An 18,462-nucleotide genomic window follows, 5' to 3' on the forward strand; every position below is an offset into this window, starting at 1 on the left:
GGAGCGTTTCTACACTGTAGGGGCCTGCCTGTACACTTTTGGGGCCTGCCTTGGAGGGGTTGGGAACTGCTTGTACACCTTTGGGGCCTGCGTCTGCGCGGGGCGGGGGGGGTTGGGGGGTTGGAGCTGGTTTTAACCTTTCGGGCTTGCATCTGGAGGGGGTTGGGGCCTGCCTTTGGGGGGGTGGTTGTGAGCTGCTTGTATACTGTAGGGGCCTGCTTGTACACCTTTGGGGCCTGCGTCTGGGGGGGGGTTGGAGCTGCTTGTACACTGTTAGGGCCTGCCTTGGGGGAGGGGTTGAGGCATGTGCCTTGGGGGCATGGGGTTGGGAGCTGCTTCTACGCTGTCGGGGTCTGGGTCTTGGGGGGTTGGGGCTGTTTGTACACCTTTGGGGCGTGCCTCTGGGGAGGATGGGGAGTTGCTTGTACACCTTTGGGGCCTGTGTCCGGGAGGGGGTTGGGGCCTGTGCCGGGGGGGTTGGGAGCTGCTTGTACACTCTAGGGTCCTCTGGCAGGCTTTGGGGCCTCCCTTTGAGGGGGGCAGTTGGGAGCTGGTTGTACACCTTTGGGGCCTGAGTCTGGGGTGTGGGGGCTGGGGCTGAGGCCTGGGGCCTGGGGCATGCATCTGGGTGGTGGTGGTGGGGGGTCCAGTTCATGGGGGGGGTGGGTTGGGAGCTGCTTGTGGACAGTTGGGGTCTGCATCCGGGTGTGGCTGGGGCCCGCTTGTAGAGTTCTGCAGCCTGTGTCTGGTGTTTGGGGGCTTTTCTGTAGTGTTTGGGGATCGCATTTTGGCTTTGGGATGTGTCTAGAGCTTCTGGGGCCTAGCTGTAGTGCTTGGGGCCTGCGTCTGGGGCTTTTCTGTAGCATTTTGGTAGCGTGTTTGTGATTTGGGGTCTGTATCCAGGGTTTTGCCTTTTTTGTAGTTTTCAGCTTTGTGTCTGTTTCTTTGTTGGTTGCCTGGGGTTTGGGGTTTGGATCATTAGTCAGTGTCATTAGCGTCGGGGGGTTGATATGAAGGGTTAGGGTTGTGGTTAGAGTTGTTAGGGTTAAAGAGAATAAGGATTTTAGGGTAAGGGGATCAAGGTTGTGGGAATAAAAATGTTTTTGCACAGAGTTACATCGTTTAGAGGGAAGGAAGGTGGTATTGATATATGCTTGCAGTGATAAGAAAGCTTAACAGACAACCTTGTAAAATGCAGACAACCAGAATCCTTAGAGCAATTGGGTGGAAATCACGGTGTAAGAAACATTACCACCTCAAAGAGGAAAACAGTCAAGAAAAAAATAAAATTGACTAGTAACAGGCCAGCAGCTGTGTATTTTCTGTGAAGCACTGGATAGATTGTGAACATGGATTACCCAGTCAATGGGGAAACTGGGGAGGGTCCTGGTCACCAAGAGGAAAAAAAAAATTATATAAACTGTGTTATGGAACTAGTAGGTGGCTTGTGGGACGCCTGCCATTGCAATCGTGAATAAAAATGCTACCTCACTGAGATACTTGCCTGAGCCTATGGTATTGGTTACAGAGTGTTTCTAATAAGGTGTTAGGGTTTTAAGGTTTCAGGGCTAAGGCACTAGGGTTGGGTTTCAGGGTTAGGGTTTCCAGGGTTTAGGGTTAGGATTTTAAGGTTGTTAGGGTTGGAGTTATAAGGGTTAGGGTTTGGGGGTTAGTGTGTTAAGGTTTTAAAGTATTTTGTGGTTTTAGTGTTGATAGGGTTTTTAGGGTTAGGGTCTTAGGGTTTTAGTTATGGTCAGGTATTTAGGGTTAGGGTTTTAAGGTCTTATTTTTTTTTTTTTAAGGTTAGGGTCTCCAGCGGTAGGGCTTTGAGAATCTTTACGTTTTGGGTTAGGGTTTAGAGGGTCTTAATTTTTAGGGTTAGGGCTTTTAGGCGTAGGTCTAGTGTGGTAAATTTTATCGGGTTAGGACTGTAAGGGTTTTTAGGGTTAGGGTTTCTAGGGTTTGTTGGGGTAGGGGTTAGGGTTAGATCCGTGGTTGCCATAGGCTTAGGGGTTAGGGTTCTTAGGGGTAAGGCCCAATATTAGGGTGGAAGGCCAAACTAAGGGGGGAGCCCCCCCCCAAAATTGAAGGGTCGAAGCCCCAATTTAGGGGAAGAAACGTCAAAATTGTGGGGTCCCCCAAAATTGGGCGGAAGAGCTCTTAATATTGGGGGAAACCCAAAAAAGGAGGGTGGAGGACTCTAAAATTGGGGATACCCCCAAATTGGTTGTGTCCCCCCCCAAATTGGTTGTGTCCCCCCCAAAATTGGTTGTGTCCCCCCCAATTAGGGGAGGAACCCCCAAAATTGGGTGGGCGAACCCCCATATTGGGGGGGCAGAACACTTAAATGGAAGTGTGAAATTCCAGAATTGAATGTGGACCCCCCAGAACAGTCTTCAGGGGTTTAGTGTGGTAAATTTTATCGGGTTAGGGCTGTAAGGGTTTTTAGGGTTAGGGTTTCTAGGGTTTGTTGGGGTAGGGGTTAGGGTTAGATCCGTGGTTGCCATAGCGTTAGGGGTCAAGGTTCTTAGGGGTTAGGCCTAATATTAGGGCGGAAGGCCAAAATAAGAGGGTGGGAGCCCCCCCCAAAATCGAAGGGTTGAAGCCCCAAGTTAGGGGAAGGAACGTCAAAATTGTGGGGTCCCCCAAAATTGGGCGGAAGAACTTTTAATATTAGGGTGGAACCCAAAAAAGGAGGGTGGGGGACTCTAAAATCGGTTGTGTCCCCCCCAAATTAGGGGAGGAACCCCCAAAATTGGGTGGGCGAACCCCCAAATTGGGGGGAAGAAGACTTAAATGGAAGTGTGAAATTCCAGAATTGGATGTGGACCCCCCAGAACAGTCTTCAGGGGTTTAGTGTGGTAAATTTTATCGGGTTAGGGCTGTAAGGGTTTTTAGGGTTAGGGTTTCTAGGGTTTGTTGGGGTAGGGGTTAGGGTTAGATCCGTGGTTGCCATAGGCTTAGGGGTCAAGGTTCTTAGGGGTTAGGCCTAATATTAGGGCGGAAGGCCAAAATAAGAGGGGGGGAGCCCACCCAAAATTGAAGGGTTGAAGCCCAAAGTTAGGGGAAGGAACGTCAAAATTGTGGGGTCCCCCAAAATTGAGCGGAAGAGCTCTTAATATTGGGGGAAACCCAAAAAAGGAGGGTGGGGGACTCTAAAATTGGTTGTGTCCCCCCCAAAATTGGTTGTGTCCCCCCCAAAATTGGTTGTGTCCCCCCCAATTAGGGGAGGAACCCCCAAAATTGGGTGGGCGAACCCCCATATTGGGGGGGAAGAACACTTAAATGGAAGTGTGAAATTCCAGAATTGAATGTGGACCCCCCAGAACAGTCTTCAGGGGTTTAGTGTGGTAAATTTTATCGGGTTAGGGCTGCAAGGGTTTTTAGGGTTAGGGTTTCTAGGGTTTGTTGGGGTAGGGGTTAGGGTTAGATCCGTGGTTGCCATAGCGTTAGGGGTCAAGGTTCTTAGGGGTTAGGCCTAATATTAGGGCGGAAGGCCAAAATAAGAGGGGGGGAGCCCCCCCCAAAATCGAAGGGTTGAAGCCCAAAGTTAGGGGAAGGAACGGCCAAATTGTGGGGTCCCCCAAAATTGGGCGGAAGAACTCTTTAATATTAGGGGGGAACCCAAAAAAGGAGGGTGGGGGACTCTACAATTGGGGGGGACCCCCAAAATTGGTCAGGTCCCCCCAAATTAGGGGAGGAACCCCCAAAATTGGGTGGGTGAACCCCCAAATTGGGGGGAAGAAGACTTAAATGGAAGTGTGAAATTCCAGAATTGAATGTGGACCCCCCCCAGACCTGGGGAGGAATCCCCAAACTTGGGGGGGACCCCCAAAATTGGGGTTAAAGCCCCAGATCCCGGGGAGCTAAGCCCCAAATTAAGGGAAGGAACCTCAAACATGTGGTGAGAACCCCAACATTGGGGGAAAGAACCTTAATATTAGGGTGGCAGGCCAAGAAAGGATGGTGGGGGCCTCCAAAATTGTGGGGGGCTTGGAATTGGGGGGAATCCCCAAAATGGAGGGGGAACCCCAAAAGTGGGGGGGGGGGGGGCGAAGCACCAAATTAGGGGAAGGAACCCCAAAATTGCGGGGAAGAACTCTGAAATGGAGAGCTGAAAACCCGAAATTGAGGGGAAACCCCCCAAAACGGCGGGAAAACCCTCCATAAACACGAAACCGGTAATGTAACAGAGCAAAAAATGGCGTCCTACGGCAAGGTGCGAGGCTCAATTTTCTGGGGAGTGCTGGGAAATGTAGTTCTTGGCCACCGGGTTTCCGGGAGTCCATATTGTTTTCCCAGAGCATGCCGGGAGATGTAGTTCTCGGACACTGGGCTTCCGGGAGGCCATGTTGGTTTCCCATCTTTGCTAGACTCCGGGTGCTCTGGCTTCACAGAGAAACCCCCAAACTGAAAAATGTACCTGCTAATATATTGGGCTCTAAATGTAGCCCTGGGTTAATTGAATAACAATCCCTGGGTAAGATTGAAGTGCAGGAGGGGTTGGCTACGGTTTTAAGAGCCGGTTTGCAGAAAAGGGATTTCCCGTTAAGAAATGGCATATACTGATTGTTCTCTTCCTTGCTCTGCCAAGACCTCAAGCACATCTTGGAAGCCAGGCAGAATCCGTGGAGCCAATGGAGTTCTCAAGCTCGACTTCAGCTTCTTCCCAGCTAGAAGAAGCAAGGACACGCCGGCTGAGTTCCACAGGCAACGCGCCCGTATCTGTAGACGAGGATTTAGAGATGCTACTTTGGGAACTCTCAGACGGCATACTGGAAGCCGAGCTCGACTTGGACCCAGGGAAGGATGAGGATGACCTCCTCCTTGAGCTTTCCAAGATGATTGATGATTGAACTGCATAGTCCTATGGTATATTAAAAAAAAAAAAAAAAAAAGAAAAAAAAGAAAACAACTCTTCTTCTTGTTGGATACCCTGAGGTGATCCTTTTTCTAACTGAGGCTTTGCAATGAGACTTAAAGCACAGTTGGAACTGGTAGAAATTGGCAGGATCTGCACTCAGTTGTCCTAAGTTTTCCTGCTGGTCAGAGTTAAGGTCTTGTGCATAGTTCCGTAAGTATAGGTGGCTACCTTTGATATCAAGAGGACAAAACACTTGTTTCTTTTGGCACAGGAAGATGTCCATCGGCACGCTGTGGTGGCTGTGAATTGACGTAGTGATGGAGCGATGCTCTGAAGGCTTAAACGGAAAGCTTCTTCCTTCCGCCCCCCCTTGGCACAGCTCGATGTTGGGCACATTGTGAAGCCTGGGTGTTCTGATTTCTCGGACAGTTGATACCCAAATCCCGGAGTTACTATGTCAACTCTTGACTTTTATTTGTGTATGCCATTGTTTTGACTGTAATCTTTTCAGATGATGAAGCTGTAAGGGCGGGAGGGAGCAAAATAATTATTCTAGCGTTGTGGACCAAACATGCTGCCAGGAGTGGTGGTGGTGGGGTCAGCCCACCCGGCCTTACTTTCAATTATCAGGGATGATAAAATGGTGTGAAAAGCAGCAGCTCTGCGATACGGCTACGCTACCCCCACTCCCTTCTCTTGTGCTGTACCAAAGTTCCCCCAAGCTTTGGTTGGTGCTTTTTGCTGGTGACAGTAGGACTCCAGGGCGAGTAGTCGGGACTCTCCTGCAGTAACTGGGTCAATTAAGGGTTGGTTTAAGTGCCTCCTGGTTTTTAAAATTGCTCCCCTGAGCTGCTGGCTCTGCTGCCTGCTACAGCAAATGTTCGGGTGCCATCAGCGTCGCACTTGGGCGTGGGCACTGACCCTGCGGAGGAGAGCTGAGACTCGCGTGTATTGTGTACCCTGCCGCCAGTGATCGTTTTCCCCTAGCAGATCTATTTTGAATCATTTCCCTAAATTTTAGAGGAACTTTAGGCTCTTTGTGCTATGATTTGTGAAGCTGTAGGGGCCCTCAGGCATTTGCTGCTGGCAGAGGAAAACCGCTTGTCGAATTTGTTGTAAATACTTTCTGTTTGGACAACAACGCCTGTGTGTGTGTGTGTGTGTGTGTGTGTGTGTGTGCGTGCTTTGACGACCCCCTGCGACGCCCCAGCTCCGCGAGGGAAGCTTTGAAGCGGCTCTGGGAAAACCTCTGCGGAAGAAACCGCTGCTAGTGACTTGCGGAAAAGGGACTCCACAATCAGTGAGATTGTAAAGTAGGTATGTTTATTCAGCGCTGGGCAGCACGGGAGGTCGTGGGCATGAAGATTGATGACTCTTCCTCGTCACCGCTAGTTGACCTCTTGTCTTTGCACAGACTCAGTTGCTCCTTGGCTCTTGTCCATCTGCAGGACCAGTTTCTCCCAGTTTCTTAAGACAGGCTCACTCTCTTATCAGGAGACTGACCTTGGTAAGGGGCCCAAGGCTTCTTGCTTTAGTTAATTGGCACAATGCACCATAGTTAGCAAAGACGCTAAGTAGCATCCTAGTTTAATGCTGTCAGCGCTCTATCTCTACTTGATAAGATTCTCCTAACTCCCTCTCTCACTGGAGCCCACGCAGCCCTCCGTCCTGCCGAAGGACTTCACGGGGACTTCTGCCGGCTCCGGGTGCCCGCACACAGACAGAAATGGCTTTGAGAGAAAACAATCAGGAGGAGGAGAGCTCAGAGACTGCGGCCGGCTTCGGCCACCTTCCCCTCGCTTTCCCTCTCCGTGTTCAAACCGAGCACTGTTCTGCCGTCAACCTTCGCTGCCTCTGCCCGCGGCGCTGGGCTTTCGCGTGTGCCATTGCTCCTCTACATATTTTATCCTTCCTTTTGTAAGGAATGGTCCAGCAATTCGTGTCACTAAGGGATTTGAAGGGTTACCATCGAGGCCCGGGTCTAGGTGATAAGAGAACAAAGGGGTTTTTAGGGAAAAGTGCTGACTACTGCAGGGGATGTTGCTAGAGTTTCTGAAATCCGGCGCAGAGGCTCCCAAACGAGGAGGAAGGGGGAGCTGAAGGACAATTGAAGGACAAAAGCCTGGGAGGAAGACAACCAGCATTCAGCCCGAGCAAGCCCCGAGAGACCACCAGAGACTGGTACGCAGGCGCCCCTGGGAGGGGTTTCGGATTCCGGAAACCAATTCTAATAACCCTGCCTCTTCTCGAAGTAGTAATGAATATGTATTAGCCTGGGAGCATCAAAACCAGCCGCCTTACGTAACAGGTGTGCGTCCTGGGGGAGCAGAGACTCCCGGCGCACCCAGCGCTGCTTGCTTGCCTCTATTCGTTTAATAAATTGTAAACTTTGATTGTAATCCTATTTGGATTTATAACAGCCATTTATAACACTTTTTATATTTGTATTTTATTTAAGGCTGTCTTGCCCCCCTCCCCCCCCAGCCTCACTGCTCGCCAATAAAGCTGGCGCAGGGGCTAAGGGATTTGAAGGGCCTGCTTGTACACCTAAGGGATTTGAGGGCCTGCTTGTACACCTTTGGGGACTGCCTCTTTTGGGGGGGGGGGGGGGGGTGTTAGGAGCTGCTTGTATACTTTTTTAGGCATTCCTCTGAGAGGGGGTTGGGAGCTTCGTGTATACTGGGGGGGGAGGGCCTCCCTCGAGGTGGAAGCGGGGGGGGTTGGAGCGTTTCTACACTGTAGGGGCCTGCCTGTACACTTTTGGGGCCTGCCTTGGAGGGGTTGGGAACTGCTTGTACACCTTTGGGGCCTGCGTCTGCGCGGGGCGGGGGGGGGGTTGGGGGGTTGGAGCTGGTTTTAACCTTTCGGGCTTGCATCTGGAGGGGGTTGGGGCCTGCCTTTGGGGGGGTGGTTGTGAGCTGCTTGTATACTGTAGGGGCCTGCTTGTACACCTTTGGGGCCTGCGTCTGGGGGGGGGGGGGGGAGCTGCTTGTACACTGTTAGGGCCTGCCTTGGGGGAGGGGTTGGGGCATGTGCCTTGGGGGCATGGGGTTGGGAGCTGCTTCTACGCTGTAGGGGTCTGGGTCTTGGGGGGTTGGGGCTGTTTGTACACCTTTGGGGCGTGCCTCTGGGGAGGATGGGGAGTTGCTTGTACACCTTTGGGGCCTGTGTCTGGGGTGTGGGCGCTGGGGCTGAGGCCTGGGGCCTGGGGCATGCATCTGGGTGGTGGTGGTGGGGGGTCCAGTTCATGGGGGGGGTGGGTTGGGAGCTGCTTGTGGACAGTTGGGTCTGCATCCGGGTGTGGCTGGGGCCTGCTTGTAGACTTCTGCAGCCTGTGTCTGGTGTTTGGGGGCTTTTCTGTAGTGTTTGGGGATCGCATTTTGGCTTTGGGATGTGTCTAGAGCTTCTGGGGCCTAGCTGTAGTGCTTGGGGCCTGCGTCTGGGGCTTTTCTGTAGCATTTTGGTAGCGTGTTTGTGATTTGGGGTCTGTATCCAGGGTTTTGCCTTTTTTGTAGTTTTCAGCTTTGTGTCTGTTTCTTTGTTGGTTGCCTGGGGTTTGGGGTTTGGATCATTAGTCAGTGTCATTAGCGTCGGGGGGTTGATATGAAGGGTTAGGGTTGTGGTTAGAGTTGTTAGGGTTAAAGAGAATAAGGATTTTAGGGTAAGGGGATCAAGGTTGTGGGAATAAAAATGTTTTTGCACAGAGTTACATCGTTTAGAGGGAAGGAAGGTGGTATTGATATATGCTTGCAGTGATAAGAAAGCTTAACAGACAACCTTGTAAAATGCAGACAACCAGAATCCTTAGAGCAATTGGGTGGAAATCACGGTGTAAGAAACATTACCACCTCAAAGAGGAAAACAGTCAAGAAAAAAATAAAATTGACTAGTAACAGGCCAGCAGCTGTGTATTTTCTGTGAAGCACTGGATAGATTGTGAACATGGATTACCCAGTCAATGGGGAAACTGGGGAGGGTCCTGGTCACCGAGAGGAAAAAAAAAATTATATAAACTGTGTTATGGAACTAGTAGGTGGCTTGTGGGACGCCTGCCATTGCAATCGTGAATAAAAATGCTACCTCACTGAGATACTTGCCTGAGCCTATGGTATTGGTTACAGAGTGTTTCTAATAAGGTGTTAGGGTTTTAAGGTTTCAGGGCTAAGGCACTAGGGTTGGGTTTCAGGGTTAGGGTTTCCAGGGTTTAGGGTTAGGATTTTAAGGTTGTTAGGGTTGGAGTTATAAGGGTTAGGGTTTGGGGGTTAGTGTGTTAAGGTTTTAAAGTATTTTGTGGTTTTAGTGTTGATAGGGTTTTTAGGGTTAGGGTCTTAGGGTTTTAGTTATGGTCAGGTATTTAGGGTTAGGGTTTTAAGGTCTTATTTTTTTTTTTTTAAGGTTAGGGTCTCCAGCGTTAGGGCTTTGAGAATCTTTACGTTTTGGGTTAGGGTTTAGAGGGTCTTAATTTTTAGGGTTAGGGCTTTTAGGCGTAGGTCTAGTGTGGTAAATTTTATCGGGTTAGGACTGTAAGGGTTTTTAGGGTTAGGGTTTCTAGGGTTTTTTGGGGTAGGGGTTAGGGTTAGATCCGTGGTTGCCATAGGCTTAGGGGTTAGGGTTCTTAGGGGTAAGGCCCAATATTAGGGTGGAAGGCCAAACTAAGGGGGGAGCCCCCCCCCAAAATTGAAGGGTCGAAGCCCCAATTTAGGGGAAGAAACGTCAAAATTGTGGGGTCCCCCAAAATTGGGCGGAAGAGCTCTTAATATTGGGGGAAACCCAAAAAAGGAGGGTGGGGGACTCTAAAATTGGGGGGAACCCCCAAATTGGTTGTGCCCCCCCCCAAATTGGTTGTGTCCCCCCCAAAATTGGTTGTGTCCCCCCCAATTAGGAGAGGAACCCCCAAAATTGGGTGGGCGAACCCCCATATTGGGGGGGCAGAACACTTAAATGGAAGTGTGAAATTCCAGAATTGAATGTGGACCCCCCAGAACAGTCTTCAGGGGTTTAGTGTGGTAAATTTTATCGGGTTAGGGCTGCAAGGGTTTTTAGGGTTAGGGTTTCTAGGGTTTGTTGGGGTAGGGGTTAGGGTTAGATCCGTGGTTGCCATAGGCTTAGGGGTCAAGGTTCTTAGGGGTTAGGCCTAATATTAGGGCGGAAGGCCAAAATAAGAGGGGGGGAGCCCCCCCCAAAATCGAAGGGTTGAAGCCCAAAGTTAGGGGAAGGAACGGCCAAATTGTGGGGTCCCCCAAAATTGGGCGGAAGAACTCTTTAATATTAGGGGGAACCCAAAAAAGGAGGGTGGGGTCTCTACAATTGGGGGGGACCCCCAAAATTGGTCGGGTCCCCCCAAATTAGGGGAGGAACCCCCAAAATTGGGTGGGTGAACCCCCAAATTGGGGGGAAGAAGACTTAAATGGAAGTGTGAAATTCCAGAATTGAATGTGGACCCCCCCCAGACCTGGGGAGGAATCCCCAAACTTGGGGGGGACCCCCAAAATTGGGGTTAAAGCCCCAGATCCCGGGGAGCTAAGCCCCAAATTAAGGGAAGGAACCTCAAACATGTGGTGAGAACCCCAACATTGGGGGAAAGAACCTTAATATTAGGGTGGCAGGCCAAGAAAGGATGGTGGGGGCCTCCAAAATTGTGGGGGGCTTGGAATTGGGGGGAATCCCCAAAATGGAGGGGGAACCCCAAAAGTGGGGGGGGGGGGGCGAAGCACCAAATTAGGGGAAGGAACCCCAAAATTGCGGGGAAGAACTCTGAAATGGAGAGCTGAAAACCCGAAATTGAGGGGAAACCCCCCAAAACGGCGGGAAAACCCTCCATAAACACGAAACCGGTAATGTAACAGAGCAAAAAATGGCGTCCTACGGCAAGGTGCGAGGCTCAATTTTCTGGGGAGTGCTGGGAAATGTAGTTCTTGGCCACTGGGTTTCCGGGAGTCCATATTGTTTTCCCAGAGCATGCCGGGAGATGTAGTTCTCGGACACTGGGCTTCCGGGAGGCCATGTTGGTTTCCCATCTTTGCTAGACTCCGGGTGCTCTGGCTTCACAGAGAAACCCCCAAACTGAAAAATGTACCTGCTAATATATTGGGCTCTAAATGTAGCCCTGGGTTAATTGAATAACAATCCCTGGGTAAGATTGAAGTGCAGGAGGGGTTGGCTACGGTTTTAAGAGCCGGTTTGCAGAAAAGGGATTTCCCGTTAAGAAATGGCATATACTGATTGTTCTCTTCCTTGCTCTGCCAAGACCTCAAGCACATCTTGGAAGCCAGGCAGAATCCGTGGAGCCAATGGAGTTCTCAAGCTCGACTTCAGCTTCTTCCCAGCTAGAAGAAGCAAGGACACGCCGGCTGAGTTCCACAGGCAACGCGCCCGTATCTGTAGACGAGGATTTAGAGATGCTACTTTGGGAACTCTCAGACGGCATACTGGAAGCCGAGCTCGACTTGGACCCAGGGAAGGATGAGGATGACCTCCTCCTTGAGCTTTCCAAGATGATTGATGATTGAACTGCATAGTCCTATGGTATATTAAAAAAAAAAAAAAAAAAAAAAACAACTCTTCTTCTTGTTGGATACCCTGAGGTGATCCTTTTTCTAACTGAGGCTTTGCAATGAGACTTAAAGCACAGTTGGAACTGGTAGAAATTGGCAGGATCTGCACTCAGTTGTCCTAAGTTTCCCTGCTGGTCAGAGTTAAGGTCTTGTGCATAGTTCCGTAAGTATAGGTGGCTACCTTTGATATCAAGAGGACAAAACACTTGTTTCTTTTGGCACAGAAAGATGTCCATCGGCACGCTGTGGTGGCTGTGAATTGACGTAGTGATGGAGCGATGCTCTGAAGGCTTAAACGGAAAGCTTCTTCCTTCCGCCCCCCCTTGGCACAGCTCGATGTTGGGCACATTGTGAAGCCTGGGTGTTCTGATTTCTCGGACAGTTGATACCCAAATCCCAGAGTTACTATGTCAACTCTTGACTTTTATTTGTGTATGCCATTGTTTTGACTGTAATCTTTTCAGATGATGAAGCTGTAAGGGCGGGAGGGAGCAAAATAATTATTCTAGCGTTGTGGACCAAACATGCTGCCAGGAGTGGTGGTGGTGGGGTCAGCCCACCCGGCCTTACTTTCAATTATCAGGGATGATAAAATGGTGTGAAAAGCAGCAGCTCTGCGATACGGCTACGCTACCCCCACTCCCTTCTCTTGTGCTGTACCAAAGTTCCCCCAAGCTTTGGTTGGTGCTTTTTGCTGGTGACAGTAGGACTCCAGGGCGAGTAGTCGGGACTCTCCTGCAGTAACTGGGTCAATTAAGGGTTGGTTTAAGTGCCTCCTGGTTTTTAAAATTGCTCCCCTGAGCTGCTGGCTCTGCTGCCTGCTACAGCAAATGTTCGGGTGCCATCAGCGTCGCACTTGGGCGTGGGCACTGACCCTGCGGAGGAGAGCTGAGACTCGCGTGTATTGTGTACCCTGCCGCCAGTGATCGTTTTCCCCTAGCAGATCTATTTTGAATCATTTCCCTAAATTTTAGAGGAACTTTAGGCTCTTTGTGCTATGATTTGTGAAGCTGTAGGGGCCCTCAGGCATTTGCTGCTGGCAGAGGAAAACCGCTTGTCGAATTTGTTGTAAATACTTTCTGTTTGGACAACAACGCCTGTGTGTGTGTGTGTGTGTGTGTGTGTGTGTGCGTGCTTTGACGACCCCCTGCGACGCCCCAGCTCCGCGAGGGAAGCTTTGAAGCGGCTCTGGGAAAACCTCTGCGGAAGAAACCGCTGCTAGTGACTTGCGGAAAAGGGACTCCACAATCAGTGAGATTGTAAAGTAGGTATGTTTATTCAGCGCTGGGCAGCACGGGAGGTCGTGGGCATGAAGATTGATGACTCTTCCTCGTCACCGCTAGTTGACCTCTTGTCTTTGCACAGACTCAGTTGCTCCTTGGCTCTTGTCCATCTGCAGGACCAGTTTCTCCCAGTTTCTTAAGACAGGCTCACTCTCTTATCAGGAGACTGACCTTGGTAAGGGGCCCAAGGCTTCTTGCTTTAGTTAATTGGCACAATGCACCATAGTTAGCAAAGACGCTAAGTAGCATCCTAGTTTAACGCTGTCAGCGCTCTATCTCTACTTGATAAGATTCTCCTAACTCCCTCTCTCACTGGAGCCCACGCAGCCCTCCGTCCTGCCGAAGGACTTCACGGGGACTTCTGCCGGCTCCGGGTGCCCGCACACAGACAGAAATGGCTTTGAGAGAAAACAATCAGGAGGAGGAGAGCTCAGAGACTGCGGCCGGCTTCGGCCACCTTCCCCTCGCTTTCCCTCTCCGTGTTCAAACCGAGCACTGTTCTGCCGTCAACCTTCGCTGCCTCTGCCCGCGGCGCTGGGCTTTCGCGTGTGCCATTGCTCCTCTACATATTTTATCCTTCCTTTTGTAAGGAATGGTCCAGCAATTCGTGTCACTAAGGGATTTGAAGGGTTACCATCGAGGCCCGGGTCTAGGTGATAAGAGAACAAAGGGGTTTTTAGGGAAAAGTGCTGACTACTGCAGGGGATGTTGCTAGAGTTTCTGAAATCCGGCGCAGAGGCTCCCAAACGAGGAGGAAGGGGGAGCTGAAGGACAATTGAAGGACAAAAGCCTGAGAGGAAGACAACCAGCATTCAGCCCGAGCAAGCCCCGAGAGACCACCAGAGACTGGTACGCAGGCGCCCCTGGGAGGGGTTTCGGATTCCGGAAACCAATTCTAATAACCCTGCCTCTTCTCGAAGTAGTAATGAATATGTATTAGCCTGGGAGCATCAAAACCAGCCGCCTTACGTAACAGGTGTGCGTCCTGGGGGAGCAGAGACTCCCGGTGCACCCAGCGCTGCTTGCTTGCCTCTATTCGTTTAATAAATTGTAAACTTTGATTGTAATCCTATTTGGATTTATAACAGCCATTTATAACACTTTTTATATTTGTATTTTATTTAAGGCTGTCTTGCCCCCCTCCCCCCCAGCCTCGCTGCTCGCCAATAAAGCTGGCGCAGGGGCTAAGGGATTTGAAGGGCCTGCTTGTACACCTAAGGGATTTGAGGGCCTGCTTGTACACCTTTGGGGACTGCCTCTTTTTTGGGGGGGGGGGTGGGGGGGTGTTAGGAGCTGCTTGTATACTTTTTTAGGCATTCCTCTGAGAGGGGGTTGGGAGCTTCGTGTATACTGGGGGGGGAGGGCCTCCCTCGAGGTGGAAGCGGGGGGGGTTGGAGCGTTTCTACACTGTAGGGGCCTGCCTGTACACTTTTGGGGCCTGCCTTGGAGGGGTTGGGAACTGCTTGTACACCTTTGGGGCCTGCGTCTGCGCGGGGCGGGGGGGGGGTTGGGGGGTTGGAGCTGGTTTTAACCTTTCGGGCTTGCATCTGGAGGGGGTTGGGGCCTGCCTTTGGGGGGGTGGTTGTGAGCTGCTTGTATACTGTAGGGGCCTGCTTGTACACCTTTGGGGCCTGCGTCTGGGGGGGGGTGGGAGCTGCTTGTACACTGTTAGGGCCTGCCTTGGGGGAGGGGTTGGGGCATGTGCCTTGGGGGCATGGGGTTGGGAGCTGCTTCTACGCTGTAGGGGTCTGGGTCTTGGGGGGTTGGGGCTGTTTGTACACCTTTGGGGCGTGCCTCTGGGGAGGATGGGGAGTTGCTTGTACACCTTTGGGGCCTGTGTCTGGGGTGTGGGCGCTGGGGCTGAGGCCTGGGGCCTGGGGCATGCATCTGGGTGGTGGTGGTGGGGGGTCCAGTTCATGGGGGGGGTGGGTTGGGAGCTGCTTGTGGACAGTTGGGGTCTGCATCCGGGTGTGGCTGGGGCCTGCTTGTAGACTTCTGCAGCCTGTGTCTGGTGTTTGGGGGCTTTTCTGTAGTGTTTGGGGATCGCATTTTGGCTTTGGGATGTGTCTAGAGCTTCTGGGGCCTAGCTGTAGTGCTTGGGGCCTGCGTCTGGGGCTTTTCTGTAGCATTTTGGTAGCGTGTTTGTGATTTGGGGTCTGTATCCAGGGTTTTGCCTTTTTTGTAGTTTCCAGCTTTGTGTCTGTTTCTTTGTTGGTTGCCTGGGGTTTGGGGTTTGGATCATTAGTCAGTGTCATTAGCGTCGGGGGGTTGATATGAAGGGTTAGGGTTGTGGTTAGAGTTGTTAGGGTTAAAGAGAATAAGGATTTTAGGGTAAGGGGATCAAGGTTGTGGGAATAAAAATGTTTTTGCACAGAGTTACATCGTTTAGAGGGAAGGAAGGTGGTATTGATATATGCTTGCAGTGATAAGAAAGCTTAACAGACAACCTTGTAAAATGCAGACAACCAGAATCCTTAGAGCAATTGGGTGGAAATCACGGTGTAAGAAACATTACCACCTCAAAGAGGAAAACAGTCAAGAAAAAAATAAAATTGACTAGTAACAGGCCAGCAGCTGTGTATTTTCTGTGAAGCACTGGATAGATTGTGAACATGGATTACCCAGTCAATGGGGAAACTGGGGAGGGTCCTGGTCACCGAGAGGAAAAAAAAAATTATATAAACTGTGTTATGGAACTAGTAGGTGGCTTGTGGGACGCCTGCCATTGCAATCGTGAATAAAAATGCTACCTCACTGAGATACTTGCCTGAGCCTATGGTATTGGTTACAGAGTGTTTCTAATAAGGTGTTAGGGTTTTAAGGTTTCAGGGCTAAGGCACTAGGGTTGGGTTTCAGGGTTAGGGTTTCCAGGGTTTAGGGTTAGGATTTTAAGGTTGTTAGGGTTGGAGTTATAAGGGTTAGGGTTTGGGGGTTAGTGTGTTAAGGTTTTAAAGTATTTTGTGGTTTTAGTGTTGATAGGGTTTTTAGGGTTAGGGTCTTAGGGTTTTAGTTATGGTCAGGTATTTAGGGTTAGGGTTTTAAGGTCTTATTTTTTTTTTTTTAAGGTTAGGGTCTCCAGCGGTAGGGCTTTGAGAATCTTTACGTTTTGGGTTAGGGTTTAGAGGGTCTTAATTTTTAGGGTTAGGGCTTTTAGGTGTAGGTCTAGTGTGGTAAATTTTATCGGGTTAGGACTGTAAGGGTTTTTAGGGTTAGGGTTTCTAGGGTTTGTTGGGGTAGGGGTTAGGGTTAGATCCGTGGTTGCCATAGGCTTAGGGGTTAGGGTTCTTAGGGGTAAGGCCCAATATTAGGGTGGAAGGCCAAACTAAGGGGGGAGCCCCCCCCCAAACTTGAAGGGTCGAAGCCCCAATTTAGGGGAAGAAACGTCAAAATTGTGGGGTCCCCCAAAATTGGGCGGAAGAGCTCTTAATATTGGGGGAAACCCAAAAAAGGAGGGTGGGGGACTCTAAAATTGGGGGGACCCCCCAAATTGGTTGTGTCCCCCCCCAAATTGGTTGTGTCCCCCCCAAAATTGGTTGTGTCCCCCCCAATTAGGGGAGGAACCCCCAAAATTGGGTGGGCGAACCCCCATATTGGGGGGGCAGAACACTTAAATGGAAGTGTGAAATTCCAGAATTGAATGTGGACCCCCCAGAACAGTCTTCAGGGGTTTAGTGTGGTAAATTTTATCGGGTTACGGCTGCAAGGGTTTTTAGGGTTAGGGTTTCTAGGGTTTGTTGGGGTAGGGGTTAGGGTTAGATCCGTGGTTGCCATAGGCTTAGGGGTCAAGGTTCTTAGGGGTTAGGCCTAATATTAGGGCGGAAGGCCAAAATAAGAGGGGGGGAGCCCCCCCCAAAATTGAAGGGTAGAAGCCCCAAGTTAGGGGAAGGAACGTCAAAATTGTGGGGTCCCCCAAAATTGGGCGGAAGAACTTTTAATATTAGGGTGGAACCCAAAAAAGGAGGGTGGGGGACTCTAAAATCGGTTGTGTCCCCCCCAAATTAGGGGAGCAACCCCCAAAATTGCGTGGGCGAACGCCCAAATTGGGGGGAAGAGGACTTAAATGGAAGTGTGAAATTCCAGAATTGGATGTGGACCCCCCAGAACAGTCTTCAGGGGTTTAGTGTGGTAAATTTTATCGGGTTAGGGCTGTAAGGGTTTTTAGGGTTAGGGTTTCTAGGGTTTGTTGGGGTAGGGGTTAGGGTTAGATCCGTGGTTGCCATAGGCTTAGGGGTCAAGGTTCTTAGGGGTTAGGCCTAATATTAGGGCGGAAGGCCAAAATAAGAGGGGGGGAGGGCGGAAGGCCAAAATAAGAGGGGGGGAGCCCACCCAAAATCGAAGGGTTGAAGCCCAAAGTTAGGGGAAGGAACGGCCAAATTGTGGGGTCCCCCAAAATTGGGCGGAAGAACTCTTTAATATTAGGGGGGAACCCAAAAAAGGAGGGCGGTGGACTCTACAATTGGGGGGGACCCCCAAAATTGGTCGGGTCCCCCCAAATTAGGGGAGGAACCCCCAAAATTGGGTGGGTGAACCCCCAAATTGGGGGGAAGAAGACTTAAATGGAAGTGTGAAATTCCAGAATTGAATGTGGACCCCCCCCAGACCTGGGGAGGAATCCCCAAACTTGGGGGGGACCCCCAAAATTGGGGTTAAAGCCCCAGATCCCGGGGAGCTAAGCCCCAAATTAAGGGAAGGAACCTCAAACATGTGGTGAGAACCCCAACATTGGGGGAAAGAACCTTAATATTAGGGTGGCAGGCCAAGAAAGGATGGTGGGGGCCTCCAAAATTGTGGGGGGCTTGGAATTGGGGGGAATCCCCAAAATGGAGGGGGAACCCCAAAAGTGGGGGGGGGGGGCGAAGCACCAAATTAGGGGAAGGAACCCCAAAATTGCGGGGAAGAACTCTGAAATGGAGAGCTGAAAACCCGAAATTGAGGGGAAACCCCCCAAAACGGCGGGAAAACCCTCCATAAACACGAAACCGGTAATGTAACAGAGCAAAAAATGGCGTCCTACGGCAAGGTGCGAGGCTCAATTTTCTGGGGAGTGCTGGGAAATGTAGTTCTTGGCCACCGGGTTTCCGGGAGTCCATATTGTTTTCCCAGAGCATGCCGGGAGATGTAGTTCTCGGACACTGGGCTTCCGGGAGGCCATGTTGGTTTCCCATCTTTGCTAGACTCCGGGTGCTCTGGCTTCACAGAGAAACCCCCAAACTGAAAAATGTACCTGCTAATATATTGGGCTCTAAATGTAGCCCTGGGTTAATTGAATAACAATCCCTGGGTAAGATTGAAGTGCAGGAGGGGTTGGCTACGGTTTTAAGAGCCGGTTTACAGAAAAGGGATTTCCCGTTAAGAAATGGCATATACTGATTGTTCTCTTCCTTGCTCTGCCAAGACCTGAGGCACATCTTGGAAGCCAGGCAGAATCCGTGGAGCCAATGGAGTTCTCAAGCTCGACTTCAGCTTCTTCCCAGCTAGAAGAAGCAAGGACACGCCGGCTGAGTTCCACAGGCAACGCGCCCGTATCTGTAGATGAGGATTTAGAGATGCTACTTTGGGAACTCTCAGACGGCATACTGGAAGCCGAGCTCGACTTGGACCCAGGGAAGGATGAGGATGACCTCCTCCTTGAGCTTTCCAAGATGATTGATGATTGAACTGCATAGTCCTATGGTATATTAAAAAAAAAAAAAAAAAAAAAAAAAAAAAAAAAAAAAAAAAAAAAACAACTCTTCTTCTTGTTGGATACCCTGAGGTGATC

This window comes from Anser anser, assembly GCF_964211835.1.
Source record: "Anser anser genome assembly, contig: HAP1_SCAFFOLD_34, whole genome shotgun sequence".
NCBI lineage: Eukaryota > Metazoa > Chordata > Aves > Anseriformes > Anatidae > Anser > Anser anser.